The sequence below is a fragment of the Anas platyrhynchos genome, chromosome 2, assembly GCF_047663525.1.
Source record: "Anas platyrhynchos isolate ZD024472 breed Pekin duck chromosome 2, IASCAAS_PekinDuck_T2T, whole genome shotgun sequence".
Lineage (NCBI taxonomy): Eukaryota > Metazoa > Chordata > Aves > Anseriformes > Anatidae > Anas > Anas platyrhynchos.
This window is the reverse complement of record NC_092588.1, coordinates 83,232,590-83,257,582: the sequence shown is the minus strand read 5'-3', so window position 1 is coordinate 83,257,582 and position 24,993 is coordinate 83,232,590. Positions and strand designations below refer to the sequence as shown.

The following is a 24,993-nucleotide window of genomic DNA, read 5'->3' as shown; positions in this document are numbered from 1 at the left end:
GAAGACTTAAAGAAAAGCAGGTAGGCGTGTGAGAGAAACTGAATGTGTGGTAAAGTACATGTTTGTCCTTTGACTTAAGTAATATGTTTACGCACTCTTTTCTGTAAAAGTTGTGGAGACTTGGCAATAAAACACCTCTTCAGAAAGCTTTTGTTGTAAAACTAAGGATTGTATGTGTGAGGTTTCACTTGCCTGGCATTCTGTGGGCTTTGCTTTAAGATTCCACCTACTTCTTTGTCTTGCTATGTGGTAAGGCAGATAACTAGTTTGCTAGATATCTGGGAGGGCACTTACCAATGCCTATAAAGACGTGAATTCTCTCCTGTTCTGTTGTGGTGGTATGACAAAATCATACAGATTTTCTCTTTGCTCTAGTTCCCAAGATGTACAATGGGAATAATATCACTGTTTGGCTTCACAATGGTGCTGTGAAGCACCTGTTAAAATCTGTGAGCTATTTAGATTTTATAGCGTCATGTGTTCAGAAATCTATGGAAAACTGAGACAAACAAATTTCTCTCCTTTCAATGGTATGTCCTTATCCTTTCTTGAATTTATTTATTTTTTTTTTGGGTGGGGGGCGAAAATAATTAATTGGGAAGTATGATTATTCTCTTTTTCTGAAAAAGTTAGCAATAATCACAGACAGAATTTTGAGTGTGTATAGGCAGATAGATAAAGAGGATCATCAAAGATTAACCCCAGGCTGTATGAACCTAAAATAAGGCCATCCCATATGAACTGTGGGACTTATACAGAGATATGTTAATGACGTGACATTACTTGCCAGTAAAAACCATTAACCTCATGACAGCACCATAAGCCCTTTTATATTAAGAAAAGCAATTTTAAACTCGAGCAATTCCTGAAGGAACTTACTGTACAAATCACTCCAAACATACTTCATTAGTCTCTTCTATTCAACGTAGTTTATGTTATATCAAAGATGTTCTTGGCAGTAAAGATGTGTAACATATATGCCTTAATAATATAGCAAGAGAAGTGTAGTATAACATGCTTTACAAGATATTTCTCTTATGGAGATGCCTAGTCCATTTTATGTGATAAAGAATCAAGTAACACAGAACAAATAGCTGCCTTGTCTTAGATAAAGTATATGTTCATACATTGCTATGCAGTTACAAGAAATTATGTTTTCATGACCACTAAATAAAAAATAAAACATCTTGCTTTACATTTGAAAGAGTAAGGAAAAAGAAATGCAGAAGAGCTCAAGGACACTGGTGCAGCGAAAGATGAAAGGTAGAGAAGAGAATTGGCAAGTATGATTTTGTTTCTATTGCATTTACCAAACCTAACCCAGCAACATGATGAGATGAAAAAGGTGTTTCTAGAAATTATAGTGAAATTATTTAGTAAACGTTTGACCTTCTATTTGGTTGGGGTTGGGGGGGGGGGGGGGGAAGTTTGTTATAAAGAGAGCCCTCAAAAGCAGGAATGTGGAGATGAAACAAGACATTGATCCTGTCTCACTTTTTCCTAAGGTGTACCAGTTCTGTGAAAACTTTTGTAAAGGTGTGATCCAGGTCATATCCCAAGTCCATATCATCACTTCAATGAACATTGAAGATCACACAGGAATTTTGGTCAAGGAATCTTTGTTTTACTCTGTAAGCCTGGAAGAAATTTTGCTGATAATTCAGCTGTCTGGAAAACTGCTCTTTTTTCCTGTTGGCATTGAGATTGACATGTAGGTTCTTGTATTCATTCATGTGACCTGAGTTTAAATTCATCATGCTCATGATGTACCATGCTTGTGCTTCACCACAATGGTGTGAAGTAGCTGAAGACTTTGAATTAATAAAATTATGTCTGCAGCATTTTGGGGAAGACTTCTTTTCCAATGTGACAGAAATTCACAGTTACAATTGAGTTAAAAATACATATTATACATAAATATATAATACTTTATGATTAAGATTGTATATTTCAAACAGTGGGGAGAGATCTCATTTCACTGAATCTTTTGATTCGGTGCAATTACTTGAGATGTTATGAGCAATTGAGAACTTTCCAGTGTATATTAAAAAGTGCCTTAGAGTGAGAGAAATTTTTAAAAGATATTATTTCTGAATTTTGAGACAGAATGAGCGCCTGGTTTCCCCAGAGGGGACATTTCTTCACTGTCATCTCACCCAGTTTCATCTGCCTTATCTTCTATTACCTTCTTCTTGCACTGAGTTGATTCATCTCACTCTATAGAGAATATGTGGTTCACGAGTATCACAGGCAGCTTCCAGCATTCCCTGCACTTTCTCTGTAGTTGGAATGTCCCACTGCTTGCATGTCTTCCCCAGAGCAAAGGCAATGAGAGGCAAGACAAGCATAGGTCTCTTAGGTGTGGTTTTGTGAGGATTTTTTTGTTGGTGGTGCCGGATGTTTTTTTGGTGGTGTGAGTAAAACTGCATCAGTATATTAATGTAATACAAAAAACGATGTATTGTATATATCTATATGTTATATTCAATCATGAAACTTGAATGACATCATAAGGAAAGTGAAAATTTCTTTTGGGTCAGATATTATGAAGCTTCATTTTATTCTTGCATCTGATTTCTGAACTGATTTCTGTACTCTGAAGCAGTGTACTACTCCGTGTTGATTCTTGTTAATGTTATTGGCACATAAATCTATCCATTAGCTTTTTAGTATCCTGAGCTCTTTACAGTAAAATGGTATTCTAGACAATATAGAAGTAAATATTAAAGTAGACGTCATCATATCTATACTATGCAATTCCATAGAGCATATTTTGAATAATTCAGTAAATGTAAATTAATATGGAATAGCTCTTTTCCTTTAGATGTTAGGAAACTGAGTTGATGCATATGACCTATACAGTAGAACCGTGTTCAGGATCCAATTACATGAGAAATTATTTCATTCTTCTGTCTTATCAAGGTACCAGTGGTCAGCAAAAAATGGTAGCTATATTTCAAAATGTCAAATTAATTTGTGGAAGGGGCAATTTGACTGTGTTACAGGCTATCACTTTGGAAATTGAATCTCTAGCTTGCCAATTTTACTTGATAAAATTTACTTATTCAGGCTTTTTCTTTAGACTTTCTGCTGCATAACTTATAATTCTATGATAACTTACAGGGCACTTACATGTGCCTCCTTTGGATTCATTGGTTAATTCGCAAAGGGAGTCTTTTAAGTAAATTATGTGTTAGCTTTTTTATTGATCAAATTTCCAAAATGTGCTAGGTTGAAGTTTGGATTAGATGATCTTAGAGGTCTTTTCCAGCCTAAATGATTCTATGAGTCTAAAAAATATTACATTTTACTAAGCTCAGTGAACGTGGTAAAATCTGTTTAATGAGTCAAATACTTTAGGTTGTGATTCCAAATTAGTTGGGGGTTGGGCCACATAGAGAAGTTGGTTGTTAATGGAAGATGTCATAAGCCTTTGGAGTTTTCATGTGTATTTGACTGCTCTTGGAGGTGGGTGAAAACTTTCTTGGTCTTGCTTTTGAGTTTTCCATGTATACAAAAACATTAAGAAATCCCCTTGAAGAGACTTCTTGTTTATTGTTTTCACATAGTAGAGTGGAGGTGAGAAGGCTAAGGAGAGCACGTTTATCATGGAAATTTTTAGTTCATCTCCTCTTGTTTTGATATAGAATCATAGAATCATAGAATATCCTGAGTTGGAAGGGACCCTTAAGGATCATCAAGTCCAACTCTTGACACCGCACAGGTCTACCCAAAAGTTCAGACCATGTGACTAAGTGCACAGTCCAATCTCTTCTTAAATTCAGACAGGCTCGGTGCAGTGACCACTTCCCTGGGGAGCCTGTTCCAGTGTGCAACCACCCTCTCTGTGAAGAACCCCCTCCTGATGTCAAGCCTAAACTTCCCCTGCCTCAGGGAAGTTATCTGTCTCTGAGACAGGCATTGCCTCCTGTTTTGCTGTTATCAAAGGTGGTAATGCTTAGACTCTTCTGTCTGATAACTGCATTGAAAAATAGAGACAACGGTTGTAGCGTTTTGCTTACCAAACAGTTCTGTTGGGTTTCTTTTACTAGGTTGATAACGCTTCTATTTCTATTTTGTAAAGATTGTTTAAATGCTGTATTTCAGTCCATCACCATTATCACAAGGCCAGTTTTATTCCTGGTTCTATACCAAACCTTAATGGGTCTCATTTACAAAGACTTCTGAAATTTTGCATGCATCAACATACTTCACTAGCCGAACATAATTTATGACCTAGTGAATTTGGTTTTTGGTTGTTTTGTTTATTTTGATATCATGAAAATAACATGAATGCAGTTTGTTCTAAACTTGTGCTGGCATATAGATGTTGCATACATAGTTACACGTATAAAAGATGATGTTTCTTATGATAGTCCTAAGTAGAGGCTGTAATAATGGCAAAAAAATATTTAAATAATCTGAAAAAAAATATATATATATTTGTTTCAAGAAACTAGTATACTTTTTTTTTTTTTTTTTTTTTTGGGGGGGGGTGTTTATTTTGTGTTTGTTTGTTTGTTTGTTTGTTTTCTATGTTACTCATTTTGCTAAGGATGTTAAGCCATTACATGTATCTTTCTGACAACATAGCCACAGAAGGCCTTTATCATGGGTGGAGAGGCCAATTGTATATCCATTATGAAAAATCTAGAGTGATAGCCTATAAGTAATTGTGTTATGGTTTCTTACATTTTACGAGTAAAAAGATTTTTTTAAAGAAACTTTAATTTTTGCCTTACATGTAAAACAACCTCATTGTATATATTTAATCTTAATTCAGTCATGAAAGCTTGAATACCAGCTCAATGACTGTAAATTTTTTAGAGTCAGAAGCTGGAAGCACTAATTACAGGTCTTTGTGCTTACAACTGACTTCAGAATTGTTCAATTCATTATTCTGCATTCACAATAAATCCCCATTAGCAAAGATTACAAAAAGACTTGTCATTCAAAATGGCATGGGGCATTTTGTCTTTATTAGAATGAAGAGTCAAGAAAGCTGACCCAGCAATGAATCTCTGACAACCTCTGTGTTTAGAGGTCCTGGCAGTCTTCTGCTGATTAAGCCCATCTGTAAAAACTGTTCTAATACAAGAGCCTGATTCTGTAAGATTTTAACTATCTTAATTCTCCTCGATTTTCACAGGGTTCCAATTTTACAAAAACTCCCCATAAACAGAAGGTGGTGGATCAAATTGCTGAACTGCTTACTCTATGTCCAGTCTCAAAGAATGCACCTTTCATTCTGTTAAAATATTGGTACCTTTTGCTGATGGAATATATGGCATCTTTTCCTCCATCTTCTGCATCATCAGATTTCCATAACTAAAGAGGGCCTGCAGTATTGTTCATTTCCCACATCATGAATAAGATGTTTATCTGTGAAATAGCAACAATACCTATTATTTAATTGACTTTCCCCACACACATATGCACACAACTACATTCTAAAATGGCTGATGAAAGATACATGGTATCTTTCAGACTCTCCTAGCACTTGACTTCTTCCCAGAAAATGCCTTCTACACCTTTGATGTTACCTTGGAGGAAACTATTCTGCCAAATGGAAAAGTCCCTACAAAAATAAGAACTTCGAAGTCAAATAACTAAATTAGTCATTTTTAATGACTATTGCTGTTGCACTAAATTTAAAGAGTAGTTACATATCTAGTGAGCTGAAAGTAAGCAGGGCATGATAAAAATCTCAACACAAGAAAACATTTTAAAAAATATTAAATATTTTTTGACTTTTTTTTTTCTAGTTACTTATTTGGAAGTTTTATACTAGTTTCTAATCATGTCTTGAAGCTTTTCCTCTGCAAACATAAGGACTAGAAACGTTTTTTTTTGTTTTGTTTTGTTTTAAATTGAACTCTATTGTAAATGCTTTGTTCCAGTGAGCTGAGTTTTTTTTAGGAAGAACCCAAATATTTTGAGACTTGCAGTATAATTTTCAGAATTGTTGATGTTGTAGTCAGGTCCAAATGTAGTCCTCAGCTTCTGTCAAGTATGCAGCAAATATATAGCATACACAAAATCAGAAATGACAACTTCTCAATGCACTTTGGTGTTGAAGAATGACAGGGGTTTGAGGGGTTTTCTGCAAGTAAATGTAGCATTATTTCAAAAGCTCCTTATGGCTCCATAGAAGAGTTTCCTCTTTTGTCCCTCTTTCCTTTCCTCACTTGAGACCTGCAGTAGAATTAAAGTAGTATACGTATTTTACTTGCAATTTAAATGACAGTACAAGAATTTAACAACAACAAAAAAAAAGAGTGTTATGAGACATAGCAGAAGGTAGCAAAAGTAATTGTGTTGTGAGAAATAAAGTAATTGTCTTATGATAGTAAGAAACACCACCAACTCTCTCTCTCTCTCTCCTCTCTCTTTTTTTTTTTTTATTAACTTGAGCACATTTCAAAATGCCCTGAATCTTCTGTTTGAGTTAAAATTTTGTCTCTGTGCCAAACAATTGCCTTTTAACATTATCAGTTTTCTAGTTAAATATGATCATAAACAGAAATATCACCATCTGTGGCAATGTCATTCACGATGAAGATATTGTCAGAAAGGAAGTGTAAAAACTCACTCATTCTCTTGAAGTAATCCAATACTATGTGGGCTAAGTCATGCGCTAGGGTGGAAGGAACAAGTTCTTCCATATTCAAAGTTTTAATCTGTTTGCCAATTCCTTAATTATTATTTTTTTTTTTTTTGGTGGAAATAAGATGTATTCTCATTTTCAACCTCTTTTTTTTCCCCTTTCCTTCCCCTTCCCCTTTCTCCCCCTCCAAAAACAAACAAACAAACAAAAAAAAAAAGTGCAAATTAATGCTGAAAGTGGATGTGTTCAGTGTGTAGGGTTATTTCTGTTTTTCTTGTATGTTTGTCCTCTGTTTCACAAGGAGAAAAAAGTGATTTCAAGTTGTGGATGACTTTTGAGAACCAATTTATGTTTTCCAGTTAGTTGCATTTGTTTATTTTCCCATGGAACTTAAAGGAATAAATAGTTCTCTCAAGACATTTTCCATTTAGCAAGGGGCATTGAACTCTTCTATTTATTTATTTATTTTAAAGTTCTATTCCCCCAATTCATTCAGATATATATGCAGTCATTTTTAACTGAAACCACAGTTTACACACCCCTTTGTGTTGGTGGCCACTGTTTTGTATAATTTGTGATCACGCTGTTACTCTGCTACACTCCAATCTTCCCTCTTAACTTGATGCTGGAGTTGGGTTGCCTGTGGCTCTCAGTGCGTATGGCATCTCAGCATTCAACACATATGTTATTCCTATTTCCGTGCTCTGGATTCACATTTGGACCTTGCATAATGAGCTGAAGGATGACAGTTCATCATCAGGGAGCATCTACAAAAGTATTCAGCTCAAAATAGAGTTAAACACAACAATTTCTTTCCAGTCTTGTTAAAGCTGCTCTCTTTTTTACTCCACTTCAAGCTACATCATATGAAGGTTTAGTAACTGTGAGATATTGATTTGAAGTGCAATAATGTACTTGAAGATTCACTTCTAAGACTGAGATGAAAGCTGTGTATTTTTCCCAGAGTCAACAACAATAGTGATACGGTTGTCCATACACTAAGGGTGAAAGGTTAAATACTGTATTTGTTTGTTTTCTCCCAAATCTCTATCAGAACTTTTATGTCATCTGTTCAGACTCATGGTGTCTTTTCTGCATGTTTGAAGTGCTGTGCAATTCCTGTGCTGCATGTGTGTGCATTCAGTGACATACCTTGGGAGAACAGCTAGCCTATAAAATAAGATGAAACATAGCATTATTCTTCCAGTAAATATATTAACTGTAGGTAAATTACACTGTGCATTGTTCTGTTTACACTGTGAAACATTTCTTGGAATGGTCGTTGCAATGCAGCATATGTTTCTCTCTGATCTACCCTTATCCTGTTTCAAGTATCACCATTCCAGAAAGAGTGGCTAACTGTTCTTTAGTTGTTAGTTTAAAAACCTATACTGTTATTGTATGTAAACAAATGTTTGCTTACAAAGTAGAAGTGGATATACCTATAATGTCTCTGGGATTCACAGCCCCACCATGCTCCCAAGATGCAGCTCCAACTGTCAGTATTGCTCTTGCAAAAAGATTAAAATCCTACTTGCCCTTGCAGAAAAGAGGCTGGGGACTTTACAGGAAGGGCTTCAGACTGTTTGTCTGTTTCATATTGATCACATGAAGGTGTCAGAAGAGATGGATAGTACATGATAATGCCTGCTGGAAGCCTACCTAGATGGCAAGTAACAGTATGCACTTCAAAATGTAGGGCATGCTCAGGGTTTTCCCTTTGTGCATGTAAATTGATTCACATGGGGTCTTACCCTTACGTTTCTGAGAGTAAATAGTATAAGAGGTTCTATTGTTTGCATATGTGCTGGCTTTTCTGCAAATTCTCCCATCAATGGAAGAAAAGGTGACGCTTTATTTTAAGTAATTGATTCTATTTAAGTTTCGTTATGATCATGTTCTGACACTACTGTATTTTAATAGCTCCAAATTAAATGTTTTGTAGTTTCTATTCCACGAGAAAATTTTCAGCAGCAATGCTTATCTGCAATTCTGTAACAGTGAAAGCAAAACACAAGCACTTTAATCCTAGTCTTTCCCAGAGATGAAAAATTCATTTATTTATTTTTTTTTTTTTTAGAGCAGCTGAAATAAGCAGTGGCATTAATGTCATTTGTGACAGATACATTCCTGATTGAAGTGTGGTGCTGATTTGTACTTTGAAGGGTAGTTTGAAAAAAGTTTGTGCACTTGTTTGCTGAGTTTTGTTAGTGTAACCCCTTTTTCACAAGGGAAGATAAATCCTCTCTCCTCCCACCATTTGGGCTCAATCAGACATTTTTGTTTCTTTCTGCTTCATTACAGCAACTGATATAGGCCAACTCTCCCTTTTTCCAAGGCAAGATCTATTTGGACATCTATACCTGAAAGGACATCAAAGAGGAAGGCAAGCTTTCCTAATAATAATAATAATAATAATATAAATAAATAAATTTGCAGATAGCATGGGATAGAAATTATCCCTGATGGACTGCAAAAGAAAATACAATAATGGGACAAAGGTGCATGATATGAATGTAATATCTGAGGTCTCTTTATGTTGTCTTTCATTTTATTTTGTTTTTGCATGTTTAGACTGTAGCCTTCTGGGGACAGGAGTTTTCCTTGCTATGGAGAGAGAGAGAGAGAGAGACAGAGGCTTATTATCAGAGTTATTACTAGAAGACCAGCTGAGGACACGGAGAGCAAAGGTAAAACAGCTCCTTTGCACTGGAAAAGGATAATAACATGTTGGAAGGAGGTCAGTTCTTCCTGGCTTGGAAGAGTTTACCTATCTGTTCTGTGTTGTTTCCCCCTCACATTTATGTTCTAAGTGCTGTCTTGATGTGAAATGTCTTGTTTTTCTTGTTACTTTTTTAATGAAGCCTTTTGGTCAAGGTAGCCTGCAACATAGTATAGCACAAAATTGTGATGGAAGAGTTTGGCTCCCTTCTCAGTCTGTGAGATAGCCTTATGTAGATTCAAATCATGCTGCCTCAGTTTACCAGTCTGTCAACTGAAAATGAAACATACTGGGGAGAAATGTCATACAATCCTTATAATGACACATAATTTGAAGATGAACATCCAATATTGTAGGCACACAATGGAAGGTATAACAAGAGAAAGGGCAAATCGTAAAGTTAATTGCCATATAACCTTAAGTACTCCTTGTCTCCCACAGAGTTATTATATTTCATCTTCTCACAGGTTTTTTTCATTTTTTAATTCTTGCTCCAGGTATCTTTAAAAAGCCCATGTCAAAATTTCTACATAATGCAATAGCCATGATTATAAACTCTTAAGTATTTTACTTGTTTATACTCTGCATATGCCAGTTTGGTATGTGTTATTGTTTATATACATTAGAGGAAGATCATTTCAACCACACTGTACAATGTAAGGTCCTGTGCACAGTGATTCGTGTGTGTGTGTATGTGTGTGTGCCCTGAGGGATTTTAAGCATAGCTTCCTAAGGAAATACGGTTATCTGCTCACAGTTCATCTGTCAGTAAGTTTTGAACTCTTAATTGTAACCAAAGTTTGAATGTGATTAGTTGCAGGAGGTAGCAAGCAGGTATTATTTTTGCTATTATTTTTGGCAATTAGCTGTTGCTAAAGATGCTGAGTATTTGCCATGACAACTGACAACACTATTCTTCCTGCAAGCCATGGCAAGTGGGCAAGCCATGGTCTCTGTACCACGTTGTTCCTTTCCTCTGGGTATAAAAAAAATTGAAAAATTCAAGCTAAAGTGCTGGGAAATAAGAATGAGGAAGCGGAAACAAGCTTCATCTGTTGATTTTTTTTTTTTTCTTTTTCCATTTTTTTCCACTCTGTCTTTCTTTGTTATAGATTCTATATACTTTCCTTTTCTATAGATCTTTATTTTTATAGTATGTATTTCTTCTATAAGTACTCCTTTTCAGCTCCATTCTTTGCCAGCTTTGCATCAGTTTTGACTACTCTATTTCCATCCAGTAATTTTCTTCTGTCACTTTGTGAATATCAGACTGTATTGATTGCATATTCTGATCAATGGACTTATGTAAATTTATCATGTCCCTAATTATTCCTGAAATATAATGCTGCTTGCCTTTTTAGGCAAAAAGCCTCCTGATAGTATACAGGAGCTTTATTGTGTGTGTGTGTATATATATATATATTTTTTTCCCCACTAGGAATATTGAATTTGATATGTTTTGAACAAGCCTGAAATGTTCTAAGCCAACATCAGAGCCAGCTGAATCCTTACTAACAATTTCTGCCAGGCTTGCAAAGTATTTGCATGGACTTAGAAAACAGATCACAAGATTATTCAGTATGACTCTCAAAGTATGCAAATGTTGCCTTTAAGGAGTAGATATATGAAGAAAATCGTTTGTTCTTGTTCATCTTAAGAGAATATTTCCCATGTTTCACTCTTTTCTATAAGTAATTAACAGGAATTCTTTTTATTTTCTCCCATGGTAGGTTCAGAATTATTATTTTTTTTCTTTCTCTCTAGATACTTTTCTCTCTTCTGTCTTAGTTATTTGTTTAATTATTTATTTCCCTCCTCTACACAGTACTATTCTCAGCTTGTTTATTATTTGTATCTCTCTTGGGGCAGTTTCAAATATGTTCAATTTTCATGGCAAATGGCCACAAGTAAATAAAAATTAGTTCAGGATTTGGCCTAGAAAATAATAAAACTAAACAAAAAATAAAATAAAACAAAACCGTGTAAATAATAAACATTTACTTAAATTCATCACCTATGTTAGGTCCTATACTGGACCTAAAAAGGAAGTATAGATCAATAATAGGGGAAACAGGAAAAATATGGAGTTCTAATATCCTCTTATATCACTAATTAATTTTAATTTCCTATTCTTCATAGACCTTGGGGTCCAGTCTTGTTTATGCAACTTTATGAAGGACAAAATTCCTAATCTTCATGGAGCAAGGTAATTCATCCAGGACTCAAACAAATTTATTTTTCCTTAAAATAATATATTATTCTTTTTGTTTATATTTTAATAAAATAACAATAACAACCAAAAAAGAATCATCTTAAAATATGTCCTGGTCATCTTAATACTGTGTAACAAAGACAGCATTTAATTAAAAAGCAATAATTATGGCTGTAAATAGCTACTTACTAGTTTTTGTAGGGTAATATGCTTAAAAAATATACAGTCTATAATTTTATAATTTGATCAAGACTGACTCAAATGCTTTATTAAGAATTGTTGTAAGAAATGAACACAATGGAAACCACCTCTTCTGTGGGCCAGTTAAGAAATGGTACTGGTCTTGGAATGAAATCCTGAGGCTCTGTTTAAGCTTCATTGATTTTATTGTGAGTTGCAAGAGCTATCAAGAATAAAATAGATACCTTTGAATGTTCAGTAACAAAGCAGCAGCTCCTGTTTCTGTGTTACTCTAGTGACAAATGCTGCTTGGCTTCTCAGCACAAAAGAGAAACTATTTTAACAGATAGAGCTCATGCCTGCAATTCTGATGCTGCCTAGCTTGACAAGGAAAATCCTACCACTTCTTCTTTCCTCATTGCTGTTGTTGCTGTGGCCTGCTTGTAATGGAGCAATAGTTACATTAAAAATATCTGTGTACAGAGTTGAGAGTCAGGACTCATAAAGGCTGACAGCAATTTATAAGAGCAAAGTAATGGCATAAAAGTATGGCATAAAGCGTTTCAGATATATCCCATGAAAATAAGAAATGACTGTTACCTAGTTTTCGCATATGGTATCAGAAACATTCCATGATAACAGCGTAGCACATGGTCACCCCTGATCACTTCCATTACCTATTACTCATGTTCACCCATTAAAGTTTATGCACTATTTACAGCTATAAATGAATGTCCCGCACTGTTTTTGAATAGTAAATTGCAAATATATCTCAGCTTTTTGTTTGTTTAAAGTGCATGATGATTTTCTCTCGGATTGTAAGTAAGACTCTCTTTTAAAGTCCCTTTACTTCTGTGGCATTTCAGTTAATTGCATAGAGAAGGCACTGTTCAGAAACAGTTGCTTTTATGTTGAATCTTTCTATGCTTTCTGTGTGCTTCTACTGCAAAACTAAATGACCCTAATAGAGTGTTCTTAAGACAAACAGCAAATCATCCCTCCATTCTCTTATCACAGCCATTAGTTTCTTCATTGCATAGTGATTTCTTTCTAACTTTTAAATTAAATTTTGTTAACAATCATAGTTCATCTATGATTGTTAACAAAATCATATCATATCATGATATGATATGATATCATATCATCTAATCATATCATATCCTTACTGAATAATGAAATATAAAGATGTAACACAGGATTTATGAAAGCCTCCATTGTTTCCGTTCATCTCAAATACATTTACACAAGTCCATTGAGCTACGTTTCGTTTGGATGTAGCTCCCTCGTTCTAAATCAATACATAGTAATGATGTTACAGAATGCACCTGTACTGTGATTATTGCAACTTTCACATATGTCTGTCCCTTTAGCTGCATAGCAGGGGAGTAACATCACTACGCTGTTCTGCGTAGGTTGTGAATTCCGGGCTGTGAACAGTCATGCATGACTGATATATTTTTGAAGCATCATGACAAAATTTTAATTGGTGAATCTGCCTGAATTTTGAAAAGTATAATTCCCAGTTCATTTGTTCCCTAAACTCAGTTCACCAGCCTTGGGAATGTCAAAAAAAAAAAAACCACCATAGATTTTTTTTTATTTTTTTTTCATTTTAAGACTGACTTTTTTAGTAGGACATGAATCCCTGTGAATATATGGTTTTGTGTAACTAAAAGCACTTAAATATATAATTCAAACTGAAATGGGTAGCGAAGCTAAGAGTGGGATATTGCAATTACTCTTTGTAATATTTTCTCTAAGCTTTTAGTACTTCCTGGAATTTTTTCAATTCCAGCTACTCGTTAGCACTTCATCACCTCATAAAAGCTATATATATATATATATGCAATATATATAATAAATATATTAAATAAATATAATAAATAAATATAATATATTTATTTATTTATATCTATTTATATATAAATAAATATGCAATTTTGTCATTCATTGTCCAAGCAGATGGGTTTAACTACGCCCTCCTCGCCCCCCCAAAAAAGTCAGTCAATTGCTTATTTTAAGTAATTTCTGCTTGCTGCATATATATATATATATGTATATATATAGAAAGAAAGAAAGGAAGGAAGGAAGAAAAAATCATAAAAATAGAAAGAACACATTCTTTCCTTGATTCTTCCTAAAATCAGAGTAGTGATCCATACCAGAAGGAGAGCTCCTAGCAAGAAATATTCAAGGTGTTCCATACTAACTAAATTTGTATGACTGCTCATGCAGGGAACCATGAAATTCCAGGAGGGTAACACAAAGAACAAGGTCACTCAGCATGGTTTTCACGGCTTTCTTGAAGATAGACACAAGAGGATGGGCTGTGTGAATATTAAATTTTAAAAGCCCTTTATACTTTAGGAAGCTTTTAGAAATATAAAAAATTTAAAAGGGTTTATAGAAACTATATATACACTGTCTTCAAAAGAGCTTGAAATATGTTTGGAAAGATCAAAGAAGAATATCTTACATTATCATATGGTGGGGGAAGGAGAAGTGAGGGAGGAGAGAAAACAAGTGTCTGGTGTTCTGTGTTACAGGTGAAGAACAGAACTGAAGATAAAGGTATGCTTTTCACAGTCTTATCTGGCACACACTATTTGCCGTCTTCACTTTTATATCCATCTGAGTGCTACTTAGAAAATTGTAGAAGGAGGTGGGGTGTGAAATGTCTGAATAACCCATGATATTCTGTGGAAAAGAAATGTGCCAATTTTAGTACTTGAATGGCTCTAATTATCATATTGTGGGCGAGAGTGCTGAAAGCTTAACATTTCAGTGAAGTATGGTGGGATTATACAATGCAAGATGTTGATATGTACCTGTAACTTGCATGTGATGTAGTGTGACATTAAAAGCAACAACAGAACACTCTTTGCCTTTAGGCTAAAACCATATGTGAAATTTAGGACTGTTCTAAAGGGCCTTTCATAAATATTGCATGCAACATGTTGCAAGAGGCTTGAACGGTGGTACTTGACAGTTCAAAGAGTTCCTTTGGTTTTATTATGGCAAGTAAGCTTCCAAATCTAAGATTGAAGTACTCTCCACTTCTAAGCAATTACAACATCTTCCAGAACATTCTAGGTGATATTCATTAAGATTGTATCTTTTGATCATTCCTTCTCCACTCCCCATCCCATCCCCCTTTAAGAGTTGTTGTCAGGTTAAATTTAGTTCATGTTTTAAGTTTAAAAAAACACCCAATATAAATATATATATCATTAATATGAGAGAAATCAATAACCTTACTTCTTTTTATGTTCTTGTGTTTGCAACTATTTGCAATTTTGTCATTCATTGTCCAAGCAGATGGATTTAACTACGCCCTCCTCGCCCCCCCAAAAAAGTCAGTCAATTGCTTATTTTAAGTAATTTCTGCTTGCTGCTTCACTTCCATTTTGTAGATCTCCATGTTTTTTTGTTTGTTTGTTTGTTTTTTCCATAAACAATGGTGCTTTGTTCTCAGTCAAAATGATTTTAACTCCAGTTTATCTTCTTCTCCAGAGACATATTCAGTTCTTGACCCAACAAAATTAATTCCATCTCAAACACAAATGGTGCCATATGCTAGTCTTTCTTCTGCTAAAGTCCCTCTCACCTCCTAAACCATTATCATTCCTGTTTCTTAGCACTTTTTATCTTGCTGTACTAGGCTCTCCTGCACCTGCATACTGCATTTTGGTTAGAACAGGGCTTTTCCCGCAAAGCGTATAGGGGATGTTGATGGAGTACCTCTTCTCCCTCTGCCTTAGGCACATGAGGTGGCACAGTGGCTGTTACCATGCACTGCAGTTTGAGGGCGACAGGCCTTCAAACTTCAAACTGTTCCAGTTTGGCTGTGGTAGCTGTTTTTGAGCCTGGTTCCATTCCTGGCCCATAATATGAAGCCAGGGACAGTCTAAAAATGTTTATTTTGTTCTTTTGTGGAGCCAACTCTTTTAGCTGGAGGACTGCTTACCTAGTGTGTTGTTGTTGTTTTTATCAATATGAAATTTTATGTAAATGCAAAGGATACAAAAAACAGTTGTCTCCACTGTCTCAGTTTGAAACTCCTGAAGGATAAAATTCATTTGTCTTCAAGAGTCATATTTCAATTTTTTAATATTACCAGAACATACAGATGAGTAACTATGCTTATTAAAGGTGGTCAGGCACCTTATACATGTGACTGCTATATACTGTGTTGTTCGTGAGGCTCTTTATGATCTACTGAAATCTTCCAACAGGGGTGCATTGTCTCACAAAGTTAGACGTTTCATTACTGTGCAGTTCCTCTCCCTCCTTCCCTCCTTATCTTATATAAAAAGTATTTTTCCCTGTGGATGATACTGACATATTTTACAAACTGTTTAGCAATTACTGCATACTTTGAATTTGTTTAAACTCACAATAATCCTTTCAAGCATTCTCTTAAAATTGGTATGTGCATGCAAAGATCTGTATTTCTGTCTGCCCTGTGAAGCACACAGAAGTGCTGCACATCATATTTATAAGCTCTGTCTTGAATTCTTTCTACAGCTAAGACTCCCACTGAAGCTATCAAGCATGTTACCTTCACAAGGAATGCAGACTCCTACTCAAAGTGAATATTTCTTGTTACAGACCAAGCCAGGGGATGCAGAGGGAATACTTACTGTTGCCTTTAAAAGTTAGTCAAGTTTTAAGTCTGTAAGCAATAGCATTGCAGTAGAAGAGAAAAGGTGTGCAATAACGAGTAAGCCTCTGCATAAGCAAGCCTACTCACTTCTCACTGTATTTCTCAAAAAAAAAAAAAAAAAAAAAAAAAAGGAATAAGATGACTTCTAGCACAAAAAGGAGATGGTTTCTGTAAAAAAAAAAAAAAAAAAAAAAAGAGAAAAAAAGAAAAAAGAGTAGAACAAAGGAAGAAAATACTCCATGTGTCACTCCATGTGTCGAGGTGTGTCTTCAGCTAGACCACTCTTATGAAGCAGACATGCCAGATATGCAGATATGCTCACTTGTGTTTGGGTTTAGGTAAATGCTTTTCCTGAATGAAAGTGCTTTTTACTGAATGTCCTAATTACCAACAGAGACTCCTGTCAGACCCAAGTTTACCATTTGCTTGTTTACTGTGTCCACATAGGGTTCTGGCTTAAATATTTATTCAGTTTGCTAACCGTGCAAAGTCAAAATGCAATACTGAAACAAAAGCTATTGAAATGTTTTAAATTCTGAAACCAATTTTGGCTTCACCAGATCAGAATGGTTAGTTGCTGTAGCAACAGCATCACAGGGGGTGAGGAGAATTAAACATCATTACAATCAGTTTTGGAGGAGTATTGAATAGCTGCTCAGAGCTTCTTCTCTTGGCATATGGCAATTTGAAAGGTTCATAACATTGTTGCAGCAAGAACACAAACTGAATGGCTGTTTTTCTTCCCCTGCTCCCTCCCGGGGACAGCAGATTAGCGGCCTTCCTACCAGTGAGAGCCAGAATAACAAACTCTTGTTTGGTGAAAGATAGTCTAGTGGTTAAGAAGGATAAGGAGACTTTGGCTTCCACTCATGAAACATTTATCAAGCCAAATTCCTGCAAGTAATATCCTTTAACTGCATATGGAGAGTGAAAGATAATGGAGAATGTTTGAACTCTATTAGCACAATAAATTGCATGACAATTTGCAGAGTTCTATAATGCCAGCTAGTGTAAATATGACACCAATGGATGCTAATCAATTTGGAAAAAACAAACAAACAAACAAAAAACAGAAAATATGAAGGGAAGTTTTGCTATCACATACTTTTTTTTTTTTTTTTTTTTTTTTTAAGGAAAAAGTAACAAAAACCTAAGTGTTCACTACGTTATATGTATTATGTTGGGGGCAATGGAGGGGATTGCTAAAATATTGTGGAACATGTAGTTCTGTGACAACACTAAATGAGGTAGGAGTTACGGCAAATCCAACATTTTTATTCATACAAGCTTTTCAGATGAAATTTCCTACCCAACAAGCATGCTAAGAAATCTCAGTTACTTCTTTGATGTATGTCATGCTATAAAAATACAGGAAAACCACTGTAGTTTTACAGAGTCCTGTGATGATAATTTCAATCATTCCAAATGAACAATCCATTTTAAGTGCATGGTTTGGCTGTTAGACCCCACTTGCATTCGCACACTTTACTCCTTTATCCTTTTGACTTTGTATCCACCACCAATTAGGGTAAAGGAACTGCCAAGTGGATGGTCTATTTATTTATTTATGTATCTACTGAACAATTTATCTCTTGCCTTATCTGAATACACCAGATTTTTAATTTTTATATTTTTCCAACATACATAAATGAAAAAAAAAATCAATAGTGATAACTGTTACATTAGTGTGTAGTCATGGGTATAAAAATTAAAACTAAATATCATATGCTTTGAATAATAAGACTCTCTACTTAATAGCACTTACAAAGAATGAAGAACTTTTTATAACAAAGACAGTTGTCCTGCTTCTCACGTGTTCAAAAGCTATGCATTACAGTTTGAGGGTACATACTTTGGGACAGTATCTCATGAAGGACTTGGACACCTTCCAGTTAAATGTCTCAATTTTGGGGGGTCTGATATTTAGGTTATTATCCCATTATTGAGACATTGTCAGCTCCTTTATTTTGCTTTGGTAGCATCCTGTTTTCTGTTTTGAGTGATTCTTGGAAAATGGATTTCCCACAGAAGTGGTCATTTTGAGCACTCTGATGAATAACAGTTAAATCCTGTGTTGTTTATTTCCTGCATGCCCCAGATCTGTTCATGAACAGAGAGCTTGGTGTGCTTGTGTCAACTGACCATGCAGCACCTGTGCAGAAGCTCTGATGACTGCAGCACAAAGACATTGCACAGCTACAGGAAATATTTAGTAAGGAAGTTTCAGATTCCTCTGCCTCTCTTGGGAAGGCAGACACCTGTTAAACTCTCTTTTAAAGAGAGTACAGAGTATCCAGTTCTTTCCTGAAAGAAAACTAGTGGTGCTTTTTATATATATTTTTAAGCTAATAGAAAATTTTCCCAGGCAGCAAGGTCAGTTGAGGTCTCTGCTTCTGATAATTGCTGGTAGTGAACCAAATCAGTATCTTTTACCTCTTGCTCTAACCACAAAACTATTGCAGGGGTAGGAAGGGAAGGTGGAAACAGTAGATTAAATGGGAATGTTTCATTTTTCTCATTAAAAGTCAGTAGCAGTTGAAAGAAAAGAAAAAAAAAAAAAGCAAAACAAAACAAAGCCAAAAACAAACAAATAAAAATCAAATATATTGTTTTTAATAAAAAAAATAAAATAAAAAATAAAAACCACAATAGTAAGTTTGCTAAGATGGGAAGAAAGCTCTGAAATGAATATAGTTTTGATAACCTACTTTTTACAGCACTTGTTTGAATCAAAGGAAATGCAGATTCTGTTCTGTGGTCTCAGAACCATTCCGCCCCCGTCCCCTCCAAATATTGTTTCAGGTAATTCACAAAAAAAAAAAATCCTTATATTAGGGAATGGGCTTCGTGCACATAGGCTAAATAGACTTAACAGACTGTAAAGGCTTCCTTTACAGTCAGGAAGCCTTTCAAATTAGGTGGCGATACCTAAGTTCCTTTTTTTCTTTCTCTTTGCAAGGCTCATGATTTTGTACCCCTGAATGACTAAAAGACTATCTACCCATCATATTGCACAAATTCACAGCAGCATCCTGTAGTAATACATTTTTTTTTTCTCCAGTACTTATGCAAAGGCACTTGACAAGATCATTTCTACACCTGAAGTAGACTACAATTAGTATGCTATAGATAGAAAAGTGTGTAATATGTGCAATAGATATAATTTGTCTGTTGTACCCTAGAGGATTGGTTCCTACTCTGGAAGAATTCTTGAATAAAGGTATCAGATGGATATGCCAGCTCTCCTCAATAGAGCTATAGTGAGAAAACTGATAACTCTGTGTTCAGTGCTTTATCTGCAGTGGGCAGTAAATAATTTATGTAACAAATATTAAGCAAAATGTGAAGTAACTCTCCCTTTATGAAGTCTGCCACACTGTGCATGGAATGGGAGGTCTTCTGGGGAGGGAATATGTAAACAGCCGTTAAAGACTGTATTATAATGCATATACATTAGGGGATAAAATATAGGATCTGCAAGCATATTTATTTGGAGCATCTCCTAGCTCTCCATGAGCCTGATTTTCTTCCAGAATTATTTGCAATTTTTGTTATCTGCTGTCTTTTCAGTGTGATTTGCATTTCTGCTGCATATAAAGAAAGGGGATCTAACACATATTTCTGTTAATATTATAATTTTACAGCTTTTAAACAAGGAGAAATAAATACAGTGTTTTTGTGCATTCTGTGGTACCACTATAGAATATAATAGTTCAATTAGAAGGAGCCTACAGAGATCATCTAGTCTGACTGCCTGACCTCTTTAGAGCTAATAAAAAGATAAAGAATATCACTGGGGGCATTGTCAAAACACCTCTTGAACACTGACAAGCACGGGGCATCAACCACCTTCCTAGGAAGCCTGTTCCAGTTTTTGACCACCCTCATAATAATGACATTTTTCCTCTTGTCCAGTCTGAACTTTCCTTGATGCAGCTTTTTGCCAATCCCACCTGTCCTGCCATTGGTGACCAGGAGCAGAGACTGACACCTCCCTCTGTGCTTCCCCTCCTCAGGAGGTTGCAGAGATCTATGAGGTCACCTCTCAGCTTCCTCTTCTCCAGATGAGACAACCAAATGTCCTCAGCCTATTCTCATAGGACATAACTTCTAGCCCTTTTACAAGCTTTGTTGCCCTCCTCTGGACACTTTAGAGTATCTTAATATATTTTTTATATTGTGGAGCACAGAACTACATGCAAAATGTTAAGCTGCTAACTAAAGGTAATCAAAACTGCAAAAATTGTACCTGAATATTAATCAGAATTTTGATTCTGATGGTTTCCAGTTCAGGCATATTCATGAACACTTTCTTCACATTTTTACCTGCACAAACAGTTTTAACCTACTACTATTCAGAATGCATCTGTACCTCAGTAAGAGAAAGGCTTTATGTAAGTGCCTGAAATGTCATTTGTTGTTTTCTGTTTATTATTTTTCTGCTTCAGTAAGCTGCAATCAGTCAAAGACCAGGAACAGTGCTAAGTCATTTAATTTTGTTACTGTTGCATGAATGTAAGACTTTGTGTCCTTCATGTCTTTTTTCTTCTTATGGCATGATGTGGTACTGATGATTAGTGTCCTGACTTGGGTTTATCATAAAGATCTGCAACTCATCTTGTGTCCCATGGTGTAGGGTAGCATGTGGAGGAAATGTTCTGAGGGCCCTTAGAATCAGGCGTAAATTGATTGTGATTGCAGGCTGGGCACAGTTAATGATTCCCGTGTTCTATCTTCCATTCCACCCCCATTTTTCATCAACAGAGGGAAAACAAAAAGCACATTTGACAACAAAGTACATGATATAACTGTTGAAAAAACAAAGCAAATGTCTGATGATGACCTGCAGACAGAAAGATGCTTGCTTAAGCTGCTGGTTATGAGATTCACTATTATTCAGAGTCCTCATGCTTCAATGGGATAAAATTTATCCTTTATGGATGCTTACAAATACCATAATAATGTTCAGAAATTAGAGTTTGTTGAAGAATGCTCAGTGCGACTGGATGTTGAAAAGCATTTGGTTAGCCATATAATTGTATTAGATTTACCAAGTAGCTTTTAACCATTATATTTAAGTTGAATAATTAAGTTCAAACCTGAAGCTTCAATACAAATAAAACTTAGAATTAAGAGCACAGGATACTGAAATTGTGGTAAAACTGAGTTTAGAAGAAAGGTATGGACAGTGATGAAATTTGACTTCAAAATCGAATCTCTTAACAAATACAACAAATGATTTAGGTACTCATTTTCTTTTTCCATTCCACAGTTTGCTATCTGGGAAATAGGGACAATGTTTTTGTTCCATACCTAAAAAATATCAGAGTGAATCAAACAACATAGAAATTGCTTTAAAACAAATAAACAAACAAAAAGACAGCTTCCTCCCCCCAAAACAAAAATTAAAACCCTAAGACAGATGGAATAAATCATAGAATGAATAAACTGTAGTAGAAAATACCAAAAGAAAAATTCACAAAATACATAGATTATTAATCTATTATTAAAAAATAGATTATATTATTAATATGCTGTTATTATTTATGAAATAAAATTAAAGATATTACTGCCTACACAGTATTTACCAGTTAATGGAGTTCTCTGTCACTGTGTGGTTAGAGGATACCATATATAATATAGACCAATCTAAAATAGATTTATTTTTTACATAGTAGCCTTCATTTTATTAAAGAGAATAATGGTAGAGTAAAACCAATTAAACAGCAGTGATCTCTGTTGTCTTTGTATTGTCTCTGAAGTCAAACTAGTTCTGTTAAAATTATTTTTTTCAAGGTGATACAGATGCGTACATCTAGTTTTAGAATAGTTTCAGAATGTCTTTTGTTCTTAGTTTTCAGAACATATTTTGCTAAAAAGACGAATAAATGTCTGCATTTGCTGGCTTTATAATGTGTATGTAATAAAAAGAGGGAAGAGCTTACTCAAAAACATACTATTGATGACGGCTGTTTAACAAAATCATTAATTTTGTTAAATGTTAACAGCAATTTTTTGCCAAATTAATGGTTTTAAACAAAACCCGTGAGAATTTCATATTCACAGGGACAATCAAAACTATGTATTGACTATGAAAATCATGTTTTCTGGATAATTATATGTTTCTAAAATCCGTTAAATCTTTAGATTCAAGATTGTATGAAATCTGAACCTACCAACTGTTCATTTTAATGGTGGAATGTCTCTTAACATAAATATGAAAATTCAATCAAACATGTGCTGGTATATATATTTTTTTTCCTTTACTGTTAAAGCAAAACTGCTTAATTCATTAAAAACAACTACAAATAAAGTGCAATGTTAATGTCTTTATTCAGTTACACATCTGTCAGCAATACTGGTCATGGTTTAATCAGAAACATCAGAAAAATTGTTGCCTCTTAGCAGAGTAGCCCAGAAAATTAGATTCTGCCATCAGAGTGGTTCCAAAGAATGTTTATCAATAGGTTGATAGCCGCTTTATATATATAAATATATATATATTCTGTTTAATCAGAAACATCAGTAAAATTGTTTCCACTTAGCAGAGTAGCCCAGAAAATTAGATCCTGTTTTGCTGTATATATTTTTTAGTCATTTTTAATGTGTTACTTAACAGCGGAAGCAACAACAGAATAAGTCTTTTACCTGTGGTTTCAGAAGTGTAGCAGATTTTCTTTAATATTTTTACTGTTTTGTTTTTTTTCCTCTTCTTCTAGCTGATAATATTAATGATAATAAAACAAAACTTCATATTGTGATCAATCTCTGCAAATACAGACTGTGCCCTTCAACTACAAAACATAATTTAAGTTTTCACAATATCTGAGAATATTCCCATGGTGATTTACCAGTAATCCAACACTACATATATTCTACACCCTTATTCAGTGCACGAAAGAACTTGAGTGTGAAACCAAAGGCATTTTTTGACATAGCAATTCTAAACTTTCATTGCCTTTTAAAGAGTAAATATTAAACTGTAAATAAAAAATGCATAACTTTACTAATTATGTAGTCAGGTGGGAATTTACTTCCCTTGTGTCATGCTTTGCAAATTGGTAATACACATTTAATATATTTTGTGTATGGCTTTTGTGACCTTTAGTTTTTCATACTGTCATAAAACGACTACCTTCAGAGAGCAATGTGGGATGTTTTACCAGAATCTCCCACAGGTATACACTGTGAACTACAAAATCTAGTTTAAGTCTTTGAAAAAGAAATGAAACATCCTGCCTGCTTGTGGCTTATTTCTTTCCCAGCCTTTCCTCCACAGATTCCTCCACCTTCCAGACAGATACAAGGAGCTTGCATCCTTTTACTCCCCTACCTCACTTTTCCTTATTATCTTTTTCTCTTTCTTCTTATTTGTTTATTTTTAACTTAAGAATATCTTTCCTCCCCTGCAGATACCTTTCCCAGAATGCATATACACTTGATTCTGGACAAGACAGAGAAGGTCAAGAAGAAAACAATGTAATGTGGAAGTAAGCTTTCTCATAGAGCTCCGTCTCAGTGTAGGTTCTGCTGTGGCTTCCATAGAAACCACTTTCTCTTGAAGTAGTTAGTGTCCTCTTATTCTTGTCTAATGAAGAGTCCTCAACCTCATTTCAATACTTAACATTGTTAATAATCCCATCTTCCTAACTATCTCCATAGCAATTCTATTTATCACGCTGTTACTTTTCTACAAATCTAACACATTTTTGTCTTTCAAATTTTGGTAACTTTGTGTTGATAAAACTTCTGCCTATAAAATAAAAAGATTAGACTCACAATCTTCCATTTTCTATGCTTAACTGTCTTCCCCTGTTTCCTTGTCTACACTAAATAGGTTTCCAATATCATTTTACAATAATAAATTGTAAATTGTTTCTGTTACATGTTTTAATGAGAAGAATAGCAGGTTAAGGATTTAATTGCTGGTATTAGAATTACTATTAAGGCATCACTTCTTGAAAAAGATTGGCATCGTTGTGAATGAATACACAGATAATGTAAAATAACTATATAAAAGGCACTTTTTTTTTAACAAATTGAAAATAAAACTATGGTTTTAGCATAGCTGTACTTAAATGACGGTTGCAAACCAAGATGTGCTTTCTGTTTTTTGTCTAGATACATCGATTTGCTGTGAAAGGATATAATTATTGGTAATACTGCTCTTTAGAATGAGCTGAATCTGGCAGTAACATTTATGATAGCATTGAATTAGTATTTTCAGTGGCCGAGTGAATAACTCTTGGCTGTGGTACAAAATCACTAGGGAGGCTGGGGGAATTATTGCTGAACCAATAAAGACTAACAAAATTATTAGTGCATCCTTACATCTACAAGCTTTTCCCAATATACAGGGAGTCACTATCCTTTTCACCGGGGAATAAAATTCAATTTCCTCTTACAGTAAAACTAGTCTAAAGCTATACTGCATAAAGACTTGGAGGGTTTTGTCCTCATGATGCATGTGCAGAAGGACGTTGCTCTTTTTCTAGAAATTAGTGCAGAAAGACTTCACAGAAAAACAGAACCTAGGTTCAGCCTTTTCTCAAGAAAGATAGACTGTACTTTCTATTCACCTTCTTCCTCCTCCCTCTTCTCCCCTG

At 34.8% G+C, this 24,993-nt stretch overlaps 1 long non-coding RNA gene across 1 annotated transcript in view; it reads left to right on the top strand.

Moving 5' to 3' along the window:
• The window catches only part of LOC106014608 (uncharacterized), a 41,743-nt gene extending 25,314 nt beyond the window's left edge, over positions 1–16,429 (top strand). The window contains exons 3-7 of the long non-coding RNA XR_001186036.4: positions 8,912–8,993; positions 9,182–9,297; positions 11,469–11,535; positions 14,268–14,292; positions 16,249–16,429. This is a non-coding gene — a long non-coding RNA (uncharacterized lncRNA). The remainder of the gene's footprint in view (positions 1–8,911; positions 8,994–9,181; positions 9,298–11,468; positions 11,536–14,267; positions 14,293–16,248) is intronic.
• Positions 16,430–24,993: the final 8,564 nt, after the last annotated feature.